Here is a 5,742-nt window from a genome sequence, read left to right as displayed (position 1 = left end):
AAAAAAAAAAAAAAAACCTACATAAAATGTATTACATAAAAATTATAAAAATGGACCAATATAAGCTTAAAAAAAAAAAAGGTGTATTTTTTGGCCTTCGGGTCATTTTGACCCGCGAGGGACAATTTTGTTATAGGTTTGGGCGGGACGGATGAGGGTTAAATCATATTTCTATCATTGACGAAAAAAAAATTGTATTAGGCTACGTTAAAATAAAGACCAATTTAATTAGCTTATTCTACTTACGTTTGTGTGTGAAGTCGAAATCAACCACAACTTTGCTTTAAAATACATCGCAACTAATAGATCTGTTTTAAGACATTTTTAAAACACTTTCAATGAGGAGTAGCCTAAGCTAATAGCCTAATCTTTTATATTCCTCACAGCGCATCAGTTATGCAGTTATCAGTGATGCGCTATGCGCCATTAAAAATATAGCACTTCAAGAACGTTATGCTAAAAGCATACTTACTATTAAGTATCAGCGTTTTGTACACATCATCATCTCAGATCCCTCTGTAGTGGACAGAAAACAGAAATGTGACAGTGACCAAGCCATAACTTTGTTTGAAATCTAGAGCAAGTGTGAAGTCGAAATCAACCACAACTTTGCTTTAAAATACATCGCAACTAATAGATCTGTTTTAAGACATTTTTAAAACACTTTCAATGAGGAGTAGCCTAAGCTAATAGCCTAATCTTTTATATTCCTCACAGCGCATCAGTTATGCAGTTATCAGTGATGCGCTATGCGCCATTAAAAATATAGCACTTCAAGAACGTTATGCTAAAAGCATACTTACTATTAAGTATCAGCGTTTTGTACACATCATCATCTCAGATCCCTCTGTAGTGGACAGAAAACAGAAATGTGACAGTGACCAAGCCATAACTTTGTTTGAAATCTAGAGCAGGGTTTCTCAACTCTGGCTCTTGAGGTCCACTTTCCTGAAAGTTTAGCTCCAAACTCACCTGCCGGTAACTTTCTAGTAAACTGAAGACCTTGATTGGTTTGTTAAGGTGTGTTTGATTAGGGTTAAGCTAAACTCTGCAGAAAAGGGGACCTTGAGGGCCAGAGCTGAAACCCTCATCTAGAGTCTATCCTCAGCTCTTAGAGGTGGTGCAGTACATTAGTAATATGTTAATAGTGCTATATGAGGGTAAAAGGGAAGTGCAGCTGTAACTACAACCACAGTCAAACAACTCAGATAGGAAGAGAAACGTACACAGTGGCCATATATGCAATGATAAAAAATATTCTGCCTTTTATTTGGGTTGTGGGTTATTTTAGTATTAAATGTTGTGCTGTGTTTATTACTAATGAATCCTGTTTATTATTTGTAATGGCACAATTTATGCTTTCTGTAGCTGTTTGTGTTGCTTTTCTTTTGTTTCATGTGCAGAGAACAAATTGAGAAGTGATTTATTATTAATCCTGGACATGACAACGGTTTGTGTGTTGTTAATTTAGGTGTTGAATGCGACTTTGGAGGGTCAAATATTGTATGAAATATAAAGATGGGAGGATCTGTCACCATCCCATGTCATTATGACAAGAAATACACACAGCAGAATAAATACTGGGTCTCAGAAATCAATAATAATAAAAAAAGAATATATTTAATATAATATATTTAAATAATATAATATATTTAAATAATTTCCTCATTGCCTTCGTGATTTTCTTTTCTGTTTTTCATCTTTGCAGAAGTGCAAGTGTACTTCACAAGAATACACCTGAAGTCAATGACAAATCACAAAAGAACTACATCGGTGTTCTTTAAAATAAAATAAAGCTTAAACAAATTGACTATTAGGCTGAAATACATTAACAGAGTTAAATAAAGGCTATTTAAGATGTTGCTTATTTTCTGGTACTTTTTATGCAGCTGAATTATTCCCACATCATTTTTGGAGCTCTTTAAATAGCAAGATTGTAAAATGTTTCTATATTTCCCACAGATATAATGAACTCCTGGCTGTGTGGCTTCCAGTTTCAGCTGCGCTTCTGCTGTTATTGATTCTGATTGTTGTTTTCATCTGGAGATGGAGACAGAGACCCAGTCAGTTTGACCTACATTTTTATCTGTTTGAAAATTCAGTTCATTCCATGCCGTTTTATCATTTATTTCAACAGCGCAGATTCTATATACCGTATATCAATTCTGTTCATGTCATGTTATTGTTTCTCCTTTTTTAAAATGAAGAGCAAGATGAACACCAAATCGGAGAGATAAACAGCAGCACAACCATTGACACAGTAAGTCCTTTAATTTATGAGAATGTAGTGATAATATTTGTATGACAATATCAGTGTATTTTTACATTTTTTCTTAATTGCTTTAACTCTGTTTTGAGACAGTCTTAACGTTCTGTAAACTGAACTGTTTTATGCGACTTCAGAGCTATTACTATTAACTATTACTATTACATGTCCGCAAATGTAAGTAACTCGCACAAAACATTTAATTCATGCTTCAAATCCTAGTTATTGTCTCAGTAAAAATGCCACCAAAATGAAAAGTTTTTTTTTGTCTTCCTGTGAGCTGTACTGGTCAAAATGTCTTTACGCTATTTAATTTTTACTGTACTTTTTTGTTGACACTGACTGCTTACTATAGTATACAAAAATGTCAGTTTTGCTATCTAAGGTGCAAATCAGACACCACAGATGCAAATCAGAAACACACCATGGCATCAGTTTAGTGCTCTTGCCAAGAAAGCAAATTTCACATTTGCATGTCCATTTTTACACATTTCTTCCTAGTTCCTAGTGAACAGGAAAATAGCCACAAAATTACATGCAGGGAAGCTCTATATGCTTCCAAACATAAATGTTTCATTTGGTAAGACAGTGATTTGTTACTATGGCAGGTAATTTTCCCATTTTTAGCAGACATAATACACATTCCTGTCAGACTCTGTTACGTGTTTTATGTGTGTTTTGCTCCTCATGTGTTTCCTTATTGCCCATATTTGGTTATGTTCCTGTTCCTGTCCTCTCCATTATTAGTTCATTAGTATCCACCTGTGTTTGTTAATTATCTTGTTTAGTTTGAGTATTTAAGCCCTGTGTTTTCCTGTATCTAGTGTCCGGTATTAAAGTCGATGTTGTGGCTCTTGTGTGTCACTACCTGCCTTGTGTTCCCTGCTTTGTGTTACCCCTATTGGATTGTGGATTAAAGAATGTTTATTTTGAGTTTATCCTCGTCTCCGTGTTCTTCGTTTTGCCACAGAAGGCAACCGTGACAGAATACCGGACCAATACAGTAAGCGGTGCCCCTTCTCCTCGTTTTGTTTTTTTTCGGTTTTGAAAGTCTTTTGTTTTCTTGTTTTTTCTTCCCGCGGCATGGAAGTCGCCGCTCGTTTTTCCGCCTTAGCCCACTGAGATCTCCCCTTCATGGAGTAAGCGTGGGAATTCTACAGGATCACTGCGAGTACTGCGAGTCCGCCTGCCACTCATCAGTCAAGTCTGCCGGCCGTTCATCAGTCAAGCCTGCCGGCCGCGGCTCACTCAAGCCCGCCGGCCGTTCATCAGTCAAACCCGCCGGCCGCCCTATTCACCTGTAACCAGAAGAGGAGAATGATGGATGGCTCATGGACCTCTTCCTCGCCCGAGAACGCCCCCCGAGAGCTCGCTCCAGTGTCGGCTCCAGCCCCAGAGTTCGCTCCAGTATCAGCTCTAGCCCCTGACCAGAGTCAAGTCATGTCCCCTGGAGCCATGTTTGAAAGTTTTGTTGTGTCCATAGGAACAGTTCCAGTCGGTCTAGTTGGTCTTGTCTTGTCCATGGAGGCTCATCTGGGGCAGGCGGCTTCTCTTGTCATGGCCGCGGAGGCCATTCCCAAGCCACTTGCTTCTCCTGTTGCTTCCAGGGAAGCGGTTCCTGAGTCTAACCCTGAGAGGGCCCCTGACTCCACGTCCAGCCCAAGGAGGGCTGTTGTACTCATGTCTTGCCCAGAGAGGGCCTCAGATTCCGAGCCTAGCCCAAGGAGGGCTCCTGTTCCTGTGTGTAGCCCAAGGAGGGCTCCTGTTCCTGAGTTTAGCCCAGAATGGGCTCCTGTCTCCACGTCAAGCCCAGGGAGGGCTGCTGTTCCCCTGTCAAGCCTACGGAGGGCTACTGTTCCTGAGTTTAGCCCAAGAAGGGCTACCGTTCTTGAATTAGGCCTGGACAGGGTCGCGGTCCCTATGTCTGGCCCACGGAGGGCCTCAGAGCACGTAATCTTCCCCAAGTATTTTTTTTGAGGGGGGGTATAGGGCTCCAGCCGTAGAGGCCGGGTCAGGAGTTGGGGCCGCGGCCTCGGAGGCTGCTCCGCCATTGCCTTCTGAACTGTCTGATCCGCCATGGCTCCCCGAGCTGCCTGCTCCGCCATGGCCTCCTGAACTGCCTGCTCCGCCATGGCTCCCCGAGCTGCCTGATCCGCCATGGGTCCCGGAACGGGTACCGCTCGGGCCTGCCGTCCCGTGTCTGTCCTGAGGGACCTCCAGAGCGCCCCCCCCCCTCCCCGTTGGATGTTGTGAGGCACGAGGACGCGCCTTCCGGGAAGGGGGAGTAATGTCAGACTCTGTTCCGTGTTTTGTGTCTGTTTTGCTCCTCATGTGTTTCCTTATGCCCATATTTGGTTATGTTCCTGTTCCTGTCCTCATTGTTTCATTATTATTTCATTAGTATTCATCTGTGTTTGTTAATTATCTCGTTTAGTTTGAGTATTTAAGCCCTGTGTTTTCCTGTATCTATAGCGTCCGGTATTAACGTCGATGTTGTGGTTCTTGTGTGTCACTACCTGCCTTGTGTTACCCCTTTTGGATTGTGGATTAAAGACTGTTTTGCCACAGAAGGCAACCGTGACAATTCCATGTCAGAGATATTTATGAAATGTACATGTTTGTCTGACATATTTTGATAATTGAATGGATTGGTTTGCGTGTGAATGGCTCACACTATGAAAGCATGTTTAAAAGTTTTGAAGTGTATGACAGTTTAGCTGAGAATCAATAGTTATTGTGCAAATTGTAGCATGCAGGCTACTTACGCTTTTGCATACATGTGCCAAACCGTGTACAGTTCACTTAAATGAAAAAGAATTTCAAATCTGGTATCTGACAAGAAACTAATTGTTCAGAGATCTGAACGCATTGTTTTGGGGAAAATAATATAGGCTATTCTTGAGCCAAGTGATCAAGAAATGTACAAGACACTCTTTGTCTCCCTCTTATGGTTAACATATGGGTTAGCAAAAGCTGGGATCCACCTAGAGAGGTGTCATCAACCTTGAGGCAAATCTGAGAAAAAAAAATATGACCAAAAAATAAATAATGCATTTGTTGTTTTTCTTCTTACTTCTCAAATGCATTGGGCTGTTGGTTTCATTTGTTCATTTCTTAAAGGGGTCATATGATGCGATTTCAATTTTTCCTTTCTCTTTGGAGTGTTACAAGCTCTTGGTGCTGCTGGCTGTTCTGACTCACAGACTGTAAGTACATTTTTATTTAATTTATTAAATAAATTTTTTAAATTTAAAATTGTTTAATTTATTTAATTTGCCACTGACGATTCAAACACGAGTTTTGAGCAGTGTAGAGTAGCGTTTGTAGTTTGTCATTTCTCCGATCACAAATGCAGACATGGTTTTATGTTTACGCGGAGCGATGCAACGCAACACGTAAAAAGACAGTATAAGTCATTACAATCTGTAATTATGTCCCCACTGGATGCAACAAATGCCTCGTTTATAATGGGGTTT

General features: G+C 40.6%; 1 long non-coding RNA gene across 1 annotated transcript in view; it reads left to right on the top strand.

Moving 5' to 3' along the window:
* The window catches only part of LOC107713678 (uncharacterized), an 8,307-nt gene that overhangs the window by 1,500 nt on the left and 1,065 nt on the right, over positions 1 to 5,742 (top strand). Inside the window, exons 2-3 of the long non-coding RNA XR_001636917.1 lie at positions 1,963 to 2,063; positions 2,208 to 2,260. This is a non-coding gene — a long non-coding RNA (uncharacterized LOC107713678). The remainder of the gene's footprint in view (positions 1 to 1,962; positions 2,064 to 2,207; positions 2,261 to 5,742) is intronic.

Source organism: Sinocyclocheilus rhinocerous, unplaced genomic scaffold (genome assembly GCF_001515625.1).
Source record: "Sinocyclocheilus rhinocerous isolate Xijiao unplaced genomic scaffold, SAMN03320098_v1.1 scaffold898, whole genome shotgun sequence".
Classification (NCBI taxonomy): domain Eukaryota; kingdom Metazoa; phylum Chordata; class Actinopteri; order Cypriniformes; family Cyprinidae; genus Sinocyclocheilus; species Sinocyclocheilus rhinocerous.
This window is presented reverse-complemented; position numbering and strand designations above follow the sequence as displayed.